This window comes from Rhineura floridana, chromosome 2, assembly GCF_030035675.1.
Source record: "Rhineura floridana isolate rRhiFlo1 chromosome 2, rRhiFlo1.hap2, whole genome shotgun sequence".
Classification (NCBI taxonomy): Eukaryota; Metazoa; Chordata; class Lepidosauria; order Squamata; family Rhineuridae; genus Rhineura; species Rhineura floridana.
In genome coordinates, this window is record NC_084481.1 from 43288072 (window position 1) to 43310017 (window position 21946).

Below are 21946 nucleotides of genomic sequence, written 5' to 3' on the forward strand. Positions count from 1 at the left end.
AAAATCAGTTCCATGGCTTTCAAGGACTCTGACCATCCATTTTTAGATTCATGATTTCGTATCTCTATGCTGCATTCATCTCTTGGGATTTCAAATGCAGTCCCTTGAAAGCACCCTAAAACAAAATGCATCAAATATTCCTCTAATTGAGAGAAAGGAATCCATATACAGTAATATAAGGGTGCTGTTATAGTATTAAAAGTACTAGAAAGCCTGGCTGATAAATGGCAAACAGCTCTATTTCAGCCTAAGCATATCAGAAAACATATGTGCGTTTATTAGAACTGCCATCTTTTTCTCTCTTTCCTTTAGCAGTTGCTCAACAGCAGTGACAGTAAGATGAATCTCTTCCTGTTGCTGACTCTCCATGCCAAAAAGTTTAACCAGCCAATTCTCTTGTAAAGCAACCTGCTATAGGCACAAGAGCCCCGCCAAAAAGAAAAGAACCTCAGCAACCCTAGCCCTTAACAAGAAATCTCTTCCAAATTTTCTCTGATTTTCCCAAAAGCTTAACTTACCAAAAATCCCAGGCCATTGGCCATGCTTGTAGCTGATCAACTAATAAGAACTACAGAAACTACAACATATAAATATGGAATAATAATCAAGCATGTTCTCTCCTCTATTAACTGTTTTTTTGGGTGTAGTTTTTTTAATCTCTTTTGTTACTGGAATTTCTAGTGTTTTTAAAAAGCCAGGTTTTAAACAACAGTAATGTGCTGGTGCCAAGATCAATTACGGTGGTTAAGCGAATATGCTATGGGACGCTCCAGATGTCAATATTCTGCAGGATGGATTCAAGCACATACTTTACATTTGCACATTTAAAATGGATTAAAGTGTTCTGTCATCCTAGCACAACAAATCCACTTAAAAAAACCCTTTTTGCAGTTTGGAAAGTAATAGTGAAATGCAATGAAAAGTGCGGGATGAACAAATTATTAATAGGAAGCCATGTAAACACCCCGCAAGCAAATCAGGATGAATGCAGAATGAATATTTATTGTCATATAACTGCCCCACAAGCAAATCAGAACTACAGCTCCTATTATCCCTGGCAATTGGCTATGCTTGTAGTTGAGAAACATCTGTAGGGGCAGAGATTCCTCACACCTGAGTTAGACTATCAGATTAGGGCAAGAGAGACTTACCTTCATAACTCTTCTCAGGCATAAAGCTCACTGGCCGATATTGAGCCAGTCACAGTATGTCACCAAAACCTACTTCACAGGATTGTTGCAAAGATAAAATTTAGGAAGAGATGCCACCTTAAACTCCCTGGAGGAAAGGTGGATTACATATGTACTAAATAAATAAACTAACAGGGCTCTATTGAATCAATGGAATCTTCTGCATGCCACTTTACACCTACAGTAGGCTAGACTGGGCCCTATGTATTATTATTATTATTATTATCATCATCATCATCATGAAACTTTTTAATGAATTTTTTTTTAAAGCACAGACATTTCAAGAAAACAAACAGTTCTGTTCTACAGCTCAGATGTGACAGCATGAAGAGAGAGACAACAGATATTTTAAAAAAATATTCCATAGTAATTCAGTGTAAGGTTAACAGTTTTGCAATAAGATATGTGCAAAATTAGATCACTGTGGTCCATATGAGCATGTCTCGGAATTTGTAGATGAGGCTTGAAATGTATGAGGTTTCAATCACTCAAAAGTTATTTTAGTTTTCCAGGTTTTAGCTGAAACATGGGTAAGCAGCTTTCTTATTCTTGGGAAATATAATCTGACTAGTGATCTAAAGATCAGAAGCAGGTCCAGATAATTGCTGTACCAAAAATTTCTTCTGTGTTTTTTTCCAGCTGTATCCAAAAATTATCGAAAGGAAAAGAAAATTTTGGTAAAATTCTCATAGAGTACAAGATTTCTATTGTACTTACCTTACCTTTGAAGGAGACCAAGGACTGGTGTGAATGTTCTTTCATTTTACAAATAATCTCTCCAGTGGTCTGCACTCTGCAGCCTTTTTGGGTGCTTGTGTGTCCTAAAAAACCCATGACAGCCTGAGCTGTGCTTTATTGCAAACACAGGAAAGTGAGGAGACTGTCTACTGTGCACCTGAGAGATGTTCATTTTTTGAAAAAATGAAGTATTTTTACTTATTTTTTACTTATTTAAATCAATGTGGAAGTACTTAAGAAAAAAAGCTAACAGGAAGGACTTTACTTAAACATAGAATCAGTGACTGCACCAATCTCAGGCAGTCAGTTGCCAGCATTCCTGGCTTCCACTGCTTCAATTAGTGCTCTGGGGAAGCTGTCATGATCATGCGACTTCACACATGGGCCTTTTTCAGGTCAGGTCAGTAGTGCAGGCAGCTAGCAGAGGTTACAGAGCAGTAGAGAAATATTTCATGGAAAGAAAAAACATGCACACCACCAAAAGCCACCTCACAACAATAAAGTGCAACCCCACACCCACCAAAATTCTAAGCTGCCTTAAGAAAGAGGCAGAAAAATAGAAATCTCTTTCACAGGCAAGAAAATTTTTAAAAAATTGGAGGGCAGATTTTGGCACAACAATAGGCCCAGCACCAGCTCTCTCAGGCAGCTGCCAGGACCAGCACCACAGTAGGGCCTACTGGTACTGATGAGTCCCATGAAGTCCTGTGCTTGGTGGCAGCAGCAGTAGCAAGCAGCCATTTTAATTTCCTACAATAGCCAATCCCCGAAATACCGTTGTTCCATTTCAGAATACATCCAATGCACATGGGACATCTGCATTTTCATGCTAAAGCTCTCTGGATTTTGTTTAGGCAGTACTCCCAACTATGTCCAAGTGCACGGGTATCATCACTTAAAACTCAGTGAGGCTTACTTCCAAAGTATCTGTCTGCATCTGTATGATGCAGTATATTAATTTCAGGGTATTCTAATGGTTATTTAAAAGACCAGACTTCATCCTTTACTAATATTATTAAAAGGGGGGAATTATCTAGTTTAGCTGAGGTAATCTCTGGAAAGTACTGGGGGGGGGATCCAAAACCAAAGCCAAACATCAGAGTTTTTTCTTGTTTGTTTGACTTTTTATTTTTAAATTGGCAGTATTCTGGCTGTTGACCTGAAGTGTTCAACTTCTTTAGCGATGAAGAAATTACCAACTCAGCTGGGAGGATGGCAAATGCCCGAAACTCAGAAGATGACAGGTTGCCTTAATCATCCCTGTGCTCACTGCAAGGGTGGAGTTGCACAGGTATGCTCAATCCTGAAACACAGGCAGCACCAACATAAAGACCTACGGGAATAACCTTTCCAAACTTCATATCAAGTTACTTTTTTTAAAGTGCATGTGTGTGAGAGATAAACGTGGAAAGAGAAGATCGTGAGTGTATATTCAAGTTAAACACAGGGAGGCTTCCGAGAGCAGGAAATGGTCCTTTCAACTTGTTGAAAAAATTACATAAATCCTCTTGGCAGGCTAAGGGGACTGCGCAAGTAAGACTGCAGCGCTCTTTCCAAGCGCCTGAGGCCGGCCTGAGAGAGAGCGAGTGCTCCCACCCCGACCCCATTAAAGGTGGGGTATTGTGCTAAGTGGTTTCTCCCGCTCCAAAAGCACGGAAAAGAGGCCAGTCTCTTGTAAACCTTGGTAGTCCAGCCTTTTGGCGTTCAACCATGCCAAGCGCGAGCACGCGTCGCGCCTACTGCTATCCCTGAGGCAAAGGAAACGAGGGTGTGCTCCCGCCATGGTAACTCCAGATGTTCTTGGGAGTCTCACGACACGCGTTCATACCCCCCTTCCCCCCTTTCGTTAGGAGAAACACCGGGGCTCAGGCTGATCTCCACCTACAACAACGCTGGGCTCGCCAGCCTTTCACAGCAACAAAGCGTGATTCCTTACCTTTCTGGAGGGACGCCCGGTTGGCGACACCCGCCGAAAGGGAAGCAAAAAACTTCTCACCAGCAACTCACCTCGCCGGACCTCTTCTTGCTCTCCGTGCGCCCGTGAGTGCGTCTGTGTTCTGTGTTGCCACGCTTCCGGTTAATGTCAAAGGAGTCAAGCGATCCACCCTCTCGGTGCCTTCCAAGCTTGCGATAACAGCACCACCCCGCGCATAGCCTAGCTAGGAGCTGAAGGGCAAAGAACGTTCCGCCCACTTGGCGAGCTCGCGGGAAACCGTAGTGGAGTCTCCCCACATCCCTTTGAGTTGAAGGGGACGTTAATCCCTCACACTCTCCCACACACACACACACGCGGTCACACCAGCGGGCAAAATACTCGAAGGGCAAAGTTCAACTTTATATTTAGCCTTAGGCCCATGCCAAATTCGAAGGGAAGAGGCCAAGAGAACAGAAAAAAAATACATTCATGATATTCCGTAGTCCAGAGGATCCCCAGCAGACCATTTCATTCAGGTGGTCAAGTGTGAAGAACACTCACAATATGAATTCTATGCAATTCAAATTGTAATACAATAACGTACAATATTAAGAAATAAAAGAAGCAATAAAAAATTAATTAAGCATCATACAGCATCTAGCACAATGCATTGCAACTGCTACAACAGGCAGGGGGGAAAAACCATTAAGAGGTTTGCCAAGACCCTCAACAATTCAAGTGGTTCATGAGGGCAAAAGCTTGGGAACTACTGCCATAGTCCAACAGAAACATTTTTAAGTGTTCCAGCAGTCTCATGCTTTAGTCTCATTTGCAAAATGATTTTAAAAAATGCTAGCATTATATGACCTTTTTATATATATGTTAAACCTGCATACACAAAGTCTTCCCTGCATGGGCAGCCCATGCGCTGCCTTAAATATTAACAGATTTATGCTGGAATTATACAGTGACAAGAGTAGCTGTATACTATAGCCAGCATGGATTTTTAGCATCCCACCATTTTAAATTGAAAATACCTCCCATGCCATTCTGCTACTTCCCATAAACTCATTTCAAAACAAAATCTTGCAAAATTTATAGTCCTGAACTCAGAAACACATGCTTAACAACCCTCTTGAGTTTTCATGGTGATAAAACACTCACCATGTTGGACTTTTTTCTGTCAGTGGTCTCATAATTTGTGGAAATTAATTAAGAATCAGCCTTGTTCACAGAGTATCTGTAATCTTATTACTGACCTTGCCCCATACTCTGACTTTCATCTTCTACAGTTTAAAAGTTAAAAAAAATGCATGGCTGATTTTTAATTAATTTAAGCAAATTAACATTGGGGTCTATGATAGCGCAGACATGCTCGGTAAGAGCCAACTGTCAGTCTTCTAAAAGCCAGACTAACAGCTGTTTCACTTGGCTAATCAGGGAAGCACACCCACACCAGACATTTATTCCACTTTAAGTAGTCATGTTTTCCCCTCAAAGAATCCTGGGAAGTGTAGTTTGTAAAGGGTGCTATGAGTTGTTAGGAAACACCTGTTCCCCTGACAGAGTTCCAGTGGCCAGAGTGGTTTAACAGTCAGTCCCTCTTCCCAAAGAATTCTGATGATTCTAGCTCTTTCTAAAGAACCTATGCTCAACATGGTTTAAAATAAATAACATCATTTGTTAAAAAAACTGAATTACAGCTGCAATGAAGCAATAAGCCAGGCTGCTGAAATCCCATTTGTTTTGTTAATCTAGTCTTGTGCAGGGCTGCAGCCAAATCGAATCCACAAAACAGCAAAATTATTCAAATAGATAAAAGCTTATCCCCACCAGTTTTTTGAGAAATATTTTGTTTCCAGCAGGAAAGAGATTTCAAAATCAGGTGATAAATAGCAATAATAGCAACACTTATCTTAGAGATAGTGATCCACATTTCAGAGCATGTGTACATCTAAACACCTGCCTGTGGAACTTGAAGTCTTAAAAGGTTGTAAAGAAATCTTTTTTTCAAAGTTGGTACCAAAGCCTGCTGACACATCTTGAGGTAGGGATATGGCAAGGACTGACTCAGCTAAATGACCAGAGGCACTACTAACTAATTTGGGAGATACATTTCAGCAAGTGTAACAGCTCTTAGAATCATTAACACCCTTGCATATATGCCAGTAATGAATGCCATACAAGCTTGACACTGGTTTGCATACTGGGTGACACACATTTAAATAGCTATCCTGTAATTTTAAGACAGAGGTTTTAACCACTGATGAGTCTCATACATAGTAATTCAGACATTACATTATTAGTAGAGGCACAAAGTATTCTTACATTTGCAACCTGTAGGTATGTAGCAGTGGCGAGAGGGTCTAGAAATCAAGTTAAATGAGAAATGGTTGAATGTGCTGAGTGTATTTAGCCTGGAGATGCAAAGGAGGGCTGTGGTAGCGGTCTTTGGCTTTCGAAGAGCTGCCATGCAGAAGATGGGAGCTAACTAGAATGAATAGGTGAAAATGACTGCAGGAAAGCAGATTTCAGGTGATGGAAGGAGAAACTTATCTAAAGGTGAGAGCTGTTCCACAATGGAGCAGGCTGCCTTGAGAGGTGTTAGGCTCTTCTTCACTGGAGATATTTGATAGCCATCTGCCAGGGATGCTGTAATTGCAATAGCACATGATTTCCAAAGCAATTGTGCTGTTAGTGATGATTTACAAAATCATAAGTGGCTCAGAGCCCAAATAGCTGCAGGAGTGACTTTTCCAATTTGACTAGCCAATTTGATCCTTAAGATTGGTGGGAGCTCTACCTTTAGTTACTGCCAGGATTCATGGTGAGGGGATGTGTAGAGAGGCATCCTCTGTGGTGGGGCTCTGACATTAGAATCTTTTCCACAGCAGGGGTGGGAAACCTCCAGTCTGTGGGCCAAATATGGCCCACCAAGCCTCCCCATTTGGGCTGCCAAGCCATTTTGGGATCCCATGTCCACCCACCCTATACCTGATGTCAGAGCCTCAAAGGGGCAATTGGGAGCTTAAAGTGGGCTCCCAATTGTTCCTTTGCTAGAGAAAACCATGGTCCCAAGAGCCCATCAGCTGATGGCTGGTGGGAGCATGCCTTGCTCAAGGAGAGGGAGCTGGTTTCCATTAATTGTAAATCGTTCTCCCTCCCTGCACTGCTCTTTGAAGCCACCCTTCATGGCTTCTTAAGCCCTTCAACATAGTAGGTGGAAAGGAGCCACATCTGGAGCTTACAAGGCCCTTTGTGATCCTCTCAATATTTCTCCTTTGCACCTCCAACATCAAGAGTGCAAAGAAGTGCGGGGTGGATTGCAAAGCCCTTTCCCACATTCCCAGTTTCAACCTCCAATGTCACAGATTGAAAGAATCAGCATGGGCTAGTCTTTGCAAGCCTTCCCGCACTCCCCCTTTCAGTCCCTGATGCCTGGATTTTGAAAGGTGGGTGGGGCAACCCACATGTCAATCATGTGATGTCATAATGGTGTAGCGTGACTGTCAAGTAGGTTGTGCTGCCTACCTGCCGAAGTTATCCCTCAGAGTGATTCATTTATTACTGATGGGTAGGCAGGCTAGTAATAATTTTGCTAGGCTAGTAACTTATGCAAATGCATTTCCAAGGCTGTATACACTCCCTGTTGTTGCTTTTTAAAAGTTTGTACCACTTTTGCGTCAATCCAAATGTTAGGGCTTGTACATTGTACAGCGGCTTCCATGTGCAAGCCTTTTGAATTAAAACATGGACACCCAGTAACAATTCCTTTAAAAATGCCCTGCTTTGTGCTTTACCTCAAGGTATCTCACATATGCCACCAGGCCTGCTCCAGTGATCCATATCTGAGGTACCATGAGAACCATTGGTCTGTATGTGAACCAAACCAATAATAGCAATTTTCTGTAAAAAAAAAAAAAGCTGACTGAAGGCATTATGAGTAGCATTCGGCGGCAAAGTGGAGCAGGGTGCAGCAGCATTGCTCACTTGGCTTCCCACTGCAGAGGTTGCTGCTGGTAACGAAGGAGAGACAGCAAGGAAATCAGCATGCTGGGGCTCTGCCCCTGTGCCCACACTGTGCCAACCTCCAACCTCCCCTCCGCCTCACCCCCTTCCTCTCGGTTACCAGCAATTACTTTCACAGTGTTGTGGCACCGACCCTTTGGAATTCCCTCCTCTTAAATAATACACAGGCGCCATCTCTGTTGTCTTTTTTTGGAGCCTACTGAAGACCTTCCTCTGCCAACAAGCCTTTTAAGTAGAGACCTCATCCCAGTCTGTGTCTGTTTTGGAATTACTTTTTAAAAATGTTTTTAATGATTTCCTTTTTTGTTTTAAAAAAGATGTTTTTAAGATGTTTTGTTTTAAATATGTTTTTTAGTGTTTTATTGCTTGTTTGCCACTCTGGCTCCCTCTGAGAGGAAGGGCAGGACATAAATTTAAGACATAAAATGCAATGACAATAAAAGAAGCCTAATGAGCAATACTGTCCTGCTCCACACACACACACCCAAATGTGACTGGGCATTATATATCCCACTTTGTGGATGTCACCAGTGCAAGGTAACCAGGATGAAGGGAAATTGAAAGTAGTTTACATATACTTAAAATAGAGAGAAATGACTATAGCGCAAAATTTATAGTAAGCCTTCCCAAATGCTTACATTTCTCCCCTCCAATCCTGCTCCACCCTCCACCCCAAAAAGAATCTCTGGGAATTTAGAATTATCTATATCAATTTTAATCAGTCTTTAGGTCTGGTTTGGGAATGAAAACAGCTTTGGTCCTTGTGGTATAGGATCTACACTAGGAACAGGATAGTATGTGTCCCTGTTGGTTTAGCGGCTTTCAGTACCATCAACCATACTTCTGGACCACCTGGTCGGCATGGGTTCTGGCAGCACACAGTTTATGTGGTTCCAGTCCTTTCTGGAGCACAAATTCCAGAAGGTGGTGCTTGGCTGTTGGTCTATGGCAGAAGTTTGGAACCTGTGGCCCTCCAGATACCACTGGACTACAAGTCCCTTCATCCCTGATCATTGACATGTTGGCTGGAGCTGATGAGTGCTGGAGTCCAACAACATTTTTGTATGTCTTTGTCGAGCATTAGCTGATGTGCCAGGTGTTTCCCCCATCCTGGCGATCCATACCTTAATTACCTCTCATTCAGATTTCTGCAATGCATTCTAAGTGAGGCTTCCCTTGATGAGGGTGCAAAATGCAGCTGGTGACATGCAGCAGTCAGGCTGCTGTTTGGGTGCACTTTATAGGCCTTATAACATGGTCCTATATCAATGACACTGGCTTCCAGTTTGTTTCTGAGCATAAGTCCAGTTGCCAGTTCTTACCCATGCCTCGAATCTCTAAACAGTTTGGGGTCAGGCTATGTGAAACGCCCCTTCCTACCATGTGAACCTGCCCAAAATTCTTCACCAGAGGTCCTGTTGTATGTCCTGCCATGAAAAGAAGCTAGAATTAATGGGTGCTCATAGGAGGGCCAATTCTGTAGCTGGGTCCTTTTGAGAAATTCCCGCGCTACTGAGATCAGGTTGGCTTCATCTTTGCCAAGGTTTAGGTGGGCTGTAAAAACTGTTTTAGATGAGTTTTAAATTCTGTTCTCTGAATTTGTTTTCTTTTTTTCTGTTTTAATTGGTGTATTGCTATTTTTAATTATTCTATAACGCTTGGTGGGGGCCCTTTGGGGGCAGAAGGGCAACAATTCATAAATATTGCAAGTATTTATGAATCACCTTTCTGTCCCAAAAGAGTCCCCAAAGAGATACACAATAATTAAAATCAGCAATACACTTAAAAACCTAAGTACTTGAAGGGTCAACTCTTTCATCATGTACATTCCCAGACCCTGAGGCCTTTATCTGAGGCCTTTCTTCAAGTGACCCTTCCAATTCATTCTCTCTCTCTCTCTCTCTCTCACACTCACACACACACACACACACACACACACACACTCTTAACACTTCAGTTTACTTCTGTGTTATGTGATAGAAAAGGGACTTTCTTTATCAACATGCACCACAGAAATGCAACAAACTGCCCATGAGGGAAGAAAATCATAGAATCATAGAGTCTTATAGGGGCCTATAAGACTATGGAGTCCAACCCCTTCCTCAATGCAGGAATCTAAATTAAAGCATATCGGACAGGTGGCTGTCCAGCTCCCTCTTGAGTACCTCCAGTGTTGGAGAAACCACCACCTCCCTAGGTAATTGATTTCATTCTTGTACCGCTCCAACAGTTAGGAAGTTTTTCCTGATGTTCAGCTGAAATCTGGGTTCCTGCAACTTGAGCCCATTATTCTGTGTTCTGCACTCTGGAACGATCAAGAAGAGATCCTGGCCCTCTTCTGTATGGCAGCCTTTCAAGTACTTAAAGAGTGCTTTTATATCTCCCTCAATCTTCTCAAGGCTAAACATGCCTGGTTCTTTCAGTCTCTCCTCATAGGGCTTTGTTTCTAGTTCCCTGATCATCCTTGTTGTCCTCCTGTGAACCTGTTTTAGGAATCTGTTTTAATTTGTCTGCATCCTTCTTAAAGTACAGTGTCCAGAATTGGATGCAGTACTCAAGATGAGGCCTAACCAGTGCCAAATAGAGGGGGAGCTAGTACTTCACATGATTTGAAAACTATACTTCTGTTAATGAAGCCTAAAATAGCAGTTGCCCTTTTGTGTGTGTGCTTTCCTTTTTTCACACTTCTCTTGACTTTCATGGTCAGTTCACTTAACTTTGTACTGTGTACTGAAAAAAGGACTTTCTTTCACAGTCTTCCATTCCCTTTTGTTTTCACAGGCATGGAAATGCAGCTATTCCCCCCCCCTGGCAGCTTGACAGCAGGATTCTTCCCAGACTACTGAGCAGATCCCAACTGAGCAGCTGGGCCTGTAAACTTCCCTTCCCTATTAGGGTTGCTAGGTTCGTGGCCTTAGACTGATCCTGCAGGAGAAGAGAAAGTCAGCCAAGTGCAGGTGTTCTTGCAACACAGTAATGAGAAAAACCACAAGGTGGAATTCTCCCTTCCCCCTGCACAACTTTTAAAGATACGGAAGACCAGGCCCGGCCTCCAAGAGGTCTTTTGTATCTTTAAAAGTTGTGCAAGGGGAAGGGAGAATTCCACCTTGTGGTTCTTCTCATTAGTGTTGCCAGAACACCTGCACTTGGCTGACTTTCTTGTCTCCTAAAGTTGCAGGATCAGTCTCAGGCCACGAACCTGGCAACCCTATTCCCTATAGTCTCTCTCACCACTGCCACCATCACCACCACAGCTCAGCTGATCAGAGGGACACAACTCAGCAGCAAGGGGGAAAAGGGGCCTAGGAGTGGTGGGTCTTAAAGAAGAGAGGATGCAACTGGGGAGAAGCCAGCAGGCTGGACAGGGAGGCCCTGTGGGCCACAGCTTACCCATGGATTGAAGGTTGCCTACTGTGTACTAGTATAAACCCATTGAGACTTATTAATGGCTGCTACTAGCTTTAGGATAAGCTGTGTCCCTTTGACTCACCTATATAGATCCCATGGTATTCAGATCTCAGAAAGATGCTGCATCACTGTTGCGTCTGATACAGTGACTAATCTGCTCACCTCTCTCAACCTCCCCACCTTTTAATCAGTGGCAACTGTGAATGTATTCAATGACTTGTGAATATATTTCAGTAGCACACTCTGACTCACAGGCATTTGCCTCAGTCTCATTGCACATTTAAAAGCACCATATGCATCTCAGCTCAGTCCTTATTGTTGGACAGAATGTCTTAGTGAGACACATAAATATATTATGACCATCAATACCATTTTTAAAAAAAACACAAACTAAATTGTTTTATTAATTTTATCAACAAAGCCAGATATCAAATAAATTACTCCTCAATCTATATCAAGAATAGCTGGATACCAATTTCCCTTCCTTCACTATCCTCTGAGCTTATGATAAAAACAGATAGGAACAATGGTTTATTATTTGTTCTGTAAATCAGATCAGATGTAGCTTCCAATATTGTGGAAATAAAAACATCAATGATTATTACAAAGCTTGTCCCTTTCTCCTGCTGTCAGCCTGTTGTCTTCTCTTACTTGTGAACAAGAAATACTAGCCAGAAGTAGGGTTACCAAATGTCCAGTTTTTGGCCAGATACTCTGGCTTTTGGGGGTCCTCTCCAGGTCTCCCGGTGAGTCAGCTTAATCTCCAGACTCTCAGCTTTTATTTAAAAAAAATTAAGTTTCTAGGTGGTCTGGTTCTCGAGATATACACCAAAATGTCAGCCCCCCCCCCACAACTTCTGTGAAATGATCTCTTAGCTGGCTGCTCTAACCCTGCCCTTTCAGGTTTGTAGCCAATAAGTGAAGTCAGGGTTGTGATTGACAAGGGATTTCTGGGTCTCCAGGCAGTCCTAAAACTCCATTGCAAAAGTAGAAAACAATTATTTTTTCCTGGCTATCTGAAAATTTCATAAATTAAGTATATCGCTTTTAGCAGTACCAAAAGTCTTTTTCTCTCTTGTGTTTACAAGTTAAACAACTTTAAATTTTCCTGGGCTATTGAAGATGGCAGTGTTTTGAAAACCTTCCCAAATGAAGCTTTAATCCAGTACTTTCTTTTCTGGGAGTAAAACTGCAGTGCTGATCCCACCTACCTGGAGTAATCCACACTGAATTCAACAGGACTTACTTTTGAGTAGATATGGTTAGGATTGTGCTGTAAATTAATGAGACTTTTGAGTGAACATAGCAAAGAATTGTGTTTGTGTTGTAAATCTTTCTCTCCTTCTCCTGTCCTATTTTTTAAAGCAATTAGGCAGGGTTTACATAGATATCACTGCTTTTATTATATAGAAACTAATACTGGTGGGGTTTTTTTAATGTTCTGCAATGACATCTAATTTGGACAATAAACTATGATATGGGGTCTATGTATTTTTACATCCTCAGTGTGTGTGTGTGTGTATGGAGTCTTCCCAACAACCCTGTGAGGTAGGATTGCCGACTGGTAACCAAGGCAGCTCACAACAAGAAATAAATCCCTTTAAAATCCAATGACCATAAAAAGCATAAACAATTGCAAAACAGCTTAAAGTGGCATGATTCTGAATTTTGGGTTGGGTGAGTATTCCTTATCATTTGAAGCTGCAGTTCTGTGCACACTTCCCTGTTTGAGTAAGCTCCATTGAATACATTGGGACTTGCTTCTCAGTAAACAAACATAGGATTGCACTACAGGTTGTGTAAATAATAAACATCTTTTGACAATCATGCTTATATAAATATTTCTTCATTTAAAGCACATGACTTCCCCAAAGAATCTTGGGAAGTGTAGTTTCCCCCTTACAGTTATAGTTCCCACCACCCTTAACAAACTACAGTTCCCTTGATTCTGTGGTGTGATTCATGTGCTTCAAATATGTGTTGAATGTGCTTTAAATGAATGGTGTGGATCTTCCCTAGGTATGATATATATTCATTAGTGAATTGAAAATAACAGTTTTAAAAGATACTTTTTTAAACAGGGAAGGGTTGTAGCTCAGTGGTAGGGCATATGCTTTGCATGCAAAGATCCAAAATTCAATTTCTGGACAAGACTATCGCCTGGAATCCTGGAGAGCCAATGCTAGTCCACGACATCAGTACTGATCTAGATGGTATCAAATGGCCTGATGCAGTATAAGGCAGATTCCTTTGTTCCTAAAAGTGGAAAGAGACCCAAGGGCCACAGTGACTCTAAAATTTATTTATGTATTTTATTTACAACATTTATATACAGCTTTATTGTAAAAAAAACCTCAAATGGGTTTACAGAAGGAATTAAAACAATAAAATTATTGGCAAAAACAGTTAAAGACAGGTATTTAAAAACATTCAAAATAATAAAACCAACAATGAGTTAAAAACATAAAAACACAATAGGTTCTACATGCCTGGATAGGCTTGCCTAAACAAGAATATTTTTAGCAGGTGCTGAAAACAGTACAATGAAGGTGTCTGCCTAATGTCAACGGGCAGGGAGTTCCAAAGTGTAGGTACTGCCACAGTAAAGGACTGATTTCTTACAAGAGCAGAACAAGTACTATATGGCACCCGTGGCATGGAAAGCACACCTTGAACTTGGCCTGGTAGCAAATTGGCAGCCAGTGCAGATTTCGGAGCAGAGGTATTATTTGCTGATAGTCTCACTCATGTCAGCAATCATGCCACAGCATTCTGCACTAACTTATTTATTGATTTAAAATATTTCTATCTTGCCCTTCTACCCTATAATAGGGCACTCAGGGCGGCTTACAAAAATAAAATCAAACATATACATAATAAAATTGTAAACAGTAAAATCACAAAAGCATTAAAATAAATTTAAAATACATAAAATACAATTAAAATACATAAAATACAATACACACACACACATATACTAAAGGGACTACAAAGGTAAAATCTAATGCAGAAGGCATAAAATCAGTGTCAGGCTCTAACTTCAATCCCTTCCAAAGGCTCTCCAGAACAAGATCATTTTCAGAAGTCTCCAGAAAACCAACAGGGAGGGAGCAGAGCGAACTTATTGGGGTAGAGTATTCCAAAGCTTGGGGGCCACAGCTGAAAAAGCTCTCTCCCGCATGCCTGTCAATCTAACATCTTTCTCTCCAGGCACGCAAGAGGAGACCAGAGGCAGACGATCTTAAATCCCGGGCAGGTACATATGGGCATAAGTGGTCCATCAGGTACATTGGTCCAAGGCCATTTAGGGCTTTAAAGGTCAGAATCAGCACTTTGAATTGAGCTCGGAAACAAACTGAGAGCCAGTGGAGTCGATAAAGCGCAGGGGTAATATGCTCCCTGTGCCATGCTCCAGTTAACATTCTGGCTGCTGCATTTTGAACCAACTGCAATTTCCGAACCGTTTTCAAAGGCAGCCCCACATAGAGTGTGTTACAGTAATCAAGCCTCGATGTCACCAATGCATGTCACTGTGGCCAAGTCAACTGCCTCCAGGAACAGACGCAGCTGGTGGACCAGTTTGAGTTGGCCAAAAGCACTCCTGGCTACCGCAGCCACCTGATATTCAAGCAGCAGGGCAGGATTCAGGAGGACTCCCAAACTGCGGACCTGCTCCTTCAAGGGGAGTGCAACCCCATCTCTGATGCAGTTTTTCCCTTGACGAGCAGTACTTTCATCTTGTCTGGATTAAGTTTCAGTTTGTTAGTCCACATCCAGCCCTTCACAGCCTCCAGGCACCGGTTTAGGATGAACTCTCCCTCCCTGCAATCAGGTGGTAGGGTGAGATAGAGTTGAGTGTCATCATCATACTGATGACATTGTACTCCAAATCTCCTGATGACCTCTCCCAGCAGTTTCATATAAATGTTAAAGAGCATGGGAGACAGAATGGAACCTTGCGGTACCCCACAGCAGAGCTTGGAAAAGTTACTTTTTTGAACTACAACTCCCATCAGCCCAATCCAGTGGCCATGCTGGCTGGGGCTGATGGGAGCTGTAGTTCAAAAAAGTAACTTTTCCAAGCTCTGCCCCACAGGGCAACCACCAGGGGATCGAGCAGTAGTCTCCCAGCACCACTTTCTGGGTCCTGTCTGTCAGGTCGGACTGGAGCCACCGTAAAACAGTGCCTCCCAAATCCATCCCAGCTAGACGGTCCAGAGGATACCATGGTCGATCGTATTGAAGGCTGCCGAGAGGTCCAGCAGCACCAACAGGGATGCACTCTCCCGTCTGATGCCCGGCGTAGGTCATCAAGCAGGGCGACCAAGGCCGTCTCTGTCCCATGGCCAGGCCTGAAACCTGATAGAAAAGGGTCTAAATAGTCCGATCCATCCAGGAAAACTTGGAGCTGAGCAGCCACTACCCTCTCAGTCATCTTGCCCAGAAAGGGGAGATTAGAGACTGGGCGGAAGTTGTTAGGATCCGCAGGGTCTAACGAAAGCTTTTTAAACAAAGGTCTTATCACAGCCTCCTTCAACAAAGTTGACATAGAACCTTCCCTTAGGGAGGTGTTAATTCAATATGCCAACCAGTCAGCCACTCCCCCTCTGGCAGACTTGATTAACCAGGATGGGCAGGGTCAAAGGAAGAAGTAGTGGTCCTCGATTCTCCCAGAATCCTGTCCACATCCTCAGGCTTTACAAGCTGAAAAGTATCCATAGAAAAATGACAAGAGGAAGCTTTGGGGACATCTGTCACAACTGTAGTTAACGAGGAGTCCAAGTCAGTCCGAATGTGAGCAATTTTATCTGCAAAGTGCCTCGCAAACATGTCACATTGAGCGACTGAGGGCTCAGAGTCTAATGTAGGGCCAGAGCCCCAAAGACCCCGGACCACCCGGAAAAGCATCACCAGACGACACTGAGCAGACACAATGGTGGGGGAGAAGTGCCCTTTCTTCGCTGCCATCACCGCCACATGATAGGCTCGAAAATGGGCTGTAGCCTGTGTTCGATCGGAAGCGGACTGAGTCTTTCTTCATTGTCGCTCTAGCTGTCGTCCCTGCTGTTTCATCAGGCCCAAGGTTTGAGTAAACCAAGGTGTATTATGGGGCTTCCCTGGTGGAAGAGGGCACTTTGGAGCAATAGTGTTCACCGCCCAGGTCACCTCCGTATTCCAGAGATTGACCAGGGCTTTGGCAGTATTGCCAGCCATGTTGGGAATATCCCCCAGAGCATTCAGGAAACCTTCTGGATCCATGAGTCTCTGGGGGCGGACCATCTTAATCGGCCCTTCACCCCTGCAAAGGTTACCGGGGGCACAAAGTCTAAACCTTTGGTGATCTGTCCATGACAACGGAGTCACTAAGAACCCCTCCACCCTCAGATCACCTTCTTCCTGTCCCGAACAGAACATAAGATCAAGTGTTTGTCCTGCCACATGCATTGGTCCAGATGATATTAGAGACAGCCCCATGGTTGTCATGGCAGCCATGAAGTCCTGTGCTGGACCTGTGAGTCTAACCTCGGCATGTATGTTGAAGTCACCCAGGACCAACAACCTGGGGAACTGCAACACCAATGCCGAGACCAGCTCCACCAGTTCAGGGAGGGAGACTGTTGGGCAGCAGGGTGGACAGTACACCAACAGAATCCCCACTCTGTCTCCCTGACCCAACGCCAGGCACACACACTCAAAGCTGGAGGTGTTAGGGACAGGGTACCTGACAGGGGAGATGGATTCCCTGCAGTCAGTTGCAACTCCACCTCCCTGCCCCCTCGATCTTGGCTGCTGGAGTGCCACAAAACCTGGTGGGCAGAGCTGGGAGAAACCTACTCCGCCTTGGTCATTTAGCCAGGTTTCGGTAATACAAGCAAGGTCAGTGCATTCATCCAGGATTAAGTCCTGAATTAAAGTGGTTTTATTAGTCGCTGACCTTGGATTCATCAGCAGGACAGTAAGATCCAGGGAGTTCCCAGCATAGCTACCAGTGTCCTGAGGGTTGGAAGGGGGACCAGAAGGGATGCAAGCACGAAGATGTCTTATATCCCTTCCCCTGTAACGGCCAGTCTGCCTCCCACCGCTATTACGTTCCCTGCCCAATATTACCTCAATGGTGGGCCCCCGACTACTCCTACCCCGGCACATGTCAAAAGAAACCTGACACGGGGGGGGGAGAGCCTTGTCTAGAGGTGGCTCTTATAAAAGGGAGCTCTCTTCCCCACCCTCAAGTAGTTGTCTTCTCCCTGGTTAGCCCCAACTGGCTTTGGCTTGCACCCAGGCCTTGCAGGGAGAAGCAGCTGACACCTGAGGAAGCCTGCAGATGGAGTTTTGCAGGATGCCACTGCAGCAAGGTGTAGGTCCTGAGGGTTTCTCTCACCTTCCTCAGGGCTTGCCTTTGCTAGAGCTGGCTCTTACGAAGGGGAGCTCTCTTCCCCACCCTCTGGCAGTTGTATTCTCCATTGTTAGCCCAAACTGGCTTCAGTTGGCACCCAGGCCTTGCAGGGAGTAGCAGCTGACACCCAAGGAAGCCTGCAGATGGAGTTTTGCAGAAGGCCACAGCAGCAAGGTGTAGGTCCTGCGACTCCTGCTGGGATTCTCACCTTCCCCCTTCAGCCCCTGGGTCAGGTTGTGCTGCATGGGGATTTCTGTGACCTTGGCTGACTGGTTGCCAGGATATTTTTCGTTTTGGTTTTTGGTTAGGAATCCTGACTGGTTGTGGGATGCTGAGTTTTCTGCCTTACTCATAGGAATTCTGTTGTGGTTGGTATGGTATTGCATTTAGGAAATCATCACTGTCTTTTATTTTTATTTTTCTGTTTGCATTTCATTTACCTTTAACCTCACTCCCTTACATCCATAGAAGCAACAACAGTGGTTCTACGTACTCAGCTCAACCCCCTTAAACCCACTGATGATGCACCTTGTTGGTTGCATTATGGTGTGTTTCTTGCCCAATAGTGGCCAAAGAGAATTCACATACTGGGAAGTGTTGCTGCAATTGTTGTTCCCAAGCTGCTGTCTGTGCAGGTAGATCAAACCATGTGTGTTTTCTCTCTATCAGTTATTACTCACTGGAATAGGATTGGCTGTCAAAGTGAGTTTATAGCAGCCCACAAGGTAGACAGAAAAGAGTAAAGAATCTTCTTACTCTTAATTCATTTCTCGGACCTCTTTCTGAAGTGAAGGGTCAAATCTGTAAAGAAATTAGGAGCAGCCATGTTAAAAGGTACAAGCAGGGCATTGCAGGTAGGGGATTGCCAACTCTGCTTGGATATAAATATCTTTGGCCAGGATCCCTAGTCAAGCTTTATCAACAGCACAATACAAACCATATCTACTCAGAAGTAAGTCCTACTGAGTTCTATGTGGCTTAGTAAGTGTGTTTAGAATTGCAGCCTTCAGGGGCATCCATCTTTACTCCTGAGTGCTCCCATCTGTCATGGCCCCGTCAGAGGACTCCTCAGATGAGGATGACTCGGGAGTAATAGCAGCAGACCCAGGAGCAGCAGGAGACACGGAGGAGCCTCCTGAGAATCCAGCTCCTTCTGCCCCTCAGCTGCAGAGCACCCCAGGGACAGCAGAGGCCCTGCAGCCAGACACAGACAGTGAACAGGATACTCCCCCCTCACCTGCAGAACGGAGACAGCAGAAGGTCAGGCAGAAGAGAGGCAGGCCTGTCTCCTTAAGGCCCAAACGCTGAGGGCTCACTCCTGCTGTCCATCCTGCTCTTTATAAGGCACACCTTGGCTGCAGCTTGTTGCTGACTGCAACGTCAGGCGTGGCTTTGTGTAGACCTAGTTTCCCTGCAGCATCTCTTTGACTGACCTCCTTGGCAATTGATCCCGGACCTCCACTGACCTCGCTTCTGGACTTCTGACTCGGCAAGTACGCTTCGGATAGGCCTGGCAGATTTACAACCCAACTGCTGGCTAAGGACTTTCCTTCCCTGCCAAAGACCCAGGAATTTCCAGCCCCCCCTGACACTGCTGATGCAGTGTAGAGCTGACACCATCTAACATCTCCACACTAGGCTCCTTTCTTCCTACAATGGCCTTCTGGTGACTGGCCTGGCCTGAGGGCACTTTAATCCTTCTTGCCAGAAGCAAGTAGGCTAGATTAAATGTTCCCTACCCAGGTTCTATCTTTCAGCTAAGATTTCTATCTTAGAAATAGACAGAGAAGTGTTTTTGTTTGAACTGTATGCTCCAAGCAACTTTGGTGATGCTTACTGTATCATGCTTAATGACATCATTTGGGCCCACCATGTGACATCACTTGAGCCCTCCCATGTGATATCACTAAGACCTGCCCCCATGACATCACTAGGGCCCGCCCCTGAAATCTCAGGCTGCAGGATGCTTCTAACCTGACAACCCTAGCCGAAACTAAGGATATCTGGGACTTTGTTGTGGAGAGAGCCATATAGCACAGCAAATGTATCTGTCTCTTAGGGCTCATTCACACGGGAGCTGAACTCCGTTTTAAAAACAAAGCTTTTACCTTTGGGAGTTTAAAGATCACACTTCCTACCTTCCAATCACTGGTTTCCATTCATACTGAAGGGAAAGAGTAAATCACACAGATTCCTAATGACCATGCCCTCTTAAGGTCAAACTATCACTTCCTCTGCTTACCTTGGCAACCGAGCATGCTCAGTTTGTTCCAGAGTAAGTTTAATAAAAAAAGAAAAAATCCTCAAGTTTGATTATTTGTATTTCAGAATCCAGCAAAAATACAAATATTTGTTTGAACAATGTTATGCTTTTTTGCCCAAGTTAGGGGAGAAAGAAAAAAAAAGCACCATTTGCAGCAGGCTTGCAGAATGGGAGCCAGCAGGAAATGACATAACAAAGGGAGGAGGAGGGAATGGGCATGGACTCACAAAAGCATCAGAGCTAAGCGTCTACAAGCCCTTAGAGATGCGAAGTGCAGAGTTTTTTTCTTCCCTTTTCGGATTAAAATTGGATCGATTTGCTGCGGATTAAAAGCTAAAAGCATCGGTACGCCATCCCTTTGCCTCCTATGTCATGTTATCGCTGTGAATTAAACAGGCATGCAAGTAGAACCCATCTCAGATTAAATCGCCATGTGAACTAACCCCTAAACTGCAAGTTCTAGAGTTTCCATACACACTTTCTCTCTGTGTTCTTCAGGAGGTTCTGGTCTACTATCTCACGGTTCATAATGTTCCTTGCTCTGTTTTAACACTGTTTCTGATTGGCTATAGCAAATGTCACAAGAACTGACAGCAGGGAAATAAGATCTCATAAAGAAGATTAGGATGACCATTTACGCATTGCCATAAAAAGGGGAAATACATCACCAAAAAAAGAGGACACAAATTTGCATGGCTCTTGCATATGCTAATTTATATCTAGGATGCAAATTCAGAAATGAATGTTATATAATAATAATTTTTGATATAAATTAGCATATGCAAGTGCCATGCAAATTAGAAATTCCCTTAGAAGAGAGAGGAGGGACCTTGAGGTTCTAGTTAGAAATATGCATCTCACCACAGTGGGGAATACTGTGACCTGCGTGTCTGCACAGTCTTCTCTCCAGATGCTAACAACTGATGGGCAACCTCAAGGCCCCTCCTCTCTCTTCTAAGGGTTCTTTACCTTAAACTGGACACTGGAGCCCTTTAAATAGAGAACATTTTCAAACAGAGGACTGCCCTTCAAATAGAGGACTGACCTTTGTTTTGTAAACTGAGACACTGTCAAGTCGCTTTGAGACTTTTCTAATTGTACAAAGTGACTGATAAATGAAATCAATCAATCATCATCATAATCTACAATTAGATAAAATTAGAATGATCTACATTTTACCTTAATTGTCCCCCTTATGATAACTGGTTTTCAGCCCAGATCTGCCCCCGCCTCCTGAACTCTAGTAACTCTGTGTTCAGAAGAGGCTGGAGCTTGAGAACAATATTAATAGGTACTGCATTTTGTTTCTAATACCACATCCCCTTTAGGCAATCTAGAAGTTAAACCATTTTATCCTTTAATATTTCCACTAATATCACAGTTTGTCCTTGATGGCTTTACTCAGCTGGCATTTACTCCTACATTGTAAATATTTCCAAACATATTATATATAGCCCTCTTAAACTTTGCGATCCAATAGAATTAAATTGCTGTTCTAATTTCAGAGCAGCTTTTCTCTGTGGTGCAATGTGGTTTTTAACACCATTTGCCTTGCTTTTGAATGTAGTCTGAATGTCTTAATTGTTTCATCCATTTGTGTTGTCAGATCTAAAAGTGTGGTTGTTTTTGGCCTAGTCAGTGCCGAATGCTGGCCAGTTCTACTGTTAGGCAGGGTGAAAAACCATTCTGACCTGAAATGGGATTTTGGTGTAACATTAAAAGATAGGAAAATGCCAATTCTTTCAGTTTAGAGTGTGTGTTTGAGTGGGTGTGCATGTGTATACTTAAAAAAAAATACTGTTCAAGACATGTTGAACATGTAGCTTCCCTGGAAATATATTTAGGGCAAGGGTTTTTGAGTCTTTTCCAGCTGTACCTGGAGATGTTGGGGATTGAACCTGCAACCTTCTGCATGCAAAGCAAATGCTCTACCACTGAGCTATGACTCTTCCTTCACATAGGGATGGGACAACTGAGGGTTCTGGGACTGGGTCTTGGGTGGGTGTACC

At 43.6% G+C, this 21946-nt stretch overlaps 1 protein-coding gene across 3 annotated transcripts in view; it reads right to left on the bottom strand.

Moving 5' to 3' along the window:
• Positions 1-4188, bottom strand: part of MAP3K20 (mitogen-activated protein kinase kinase kinase 20) — a 127371-nt gene extending 123183 nt beyond the window's left edge. The window contains exon 1 of one of the 3 annotated variants that reach the window (XM_061608463.1): positions 3936-4188. The gene's annotated coding sequence lies outside the window, so the exon portion shown is untranslated. Of the gene's footprint in view, positions 1-3864 lie in introns of all 3 variants that reach the window. The other 2 variants (XM_061608462.1, XM_061608465.1) reach the window with 2 other exon arrangements.
• Between the last annotated feature and the right edge of the window lie 17758 nt (positions 4189-21946).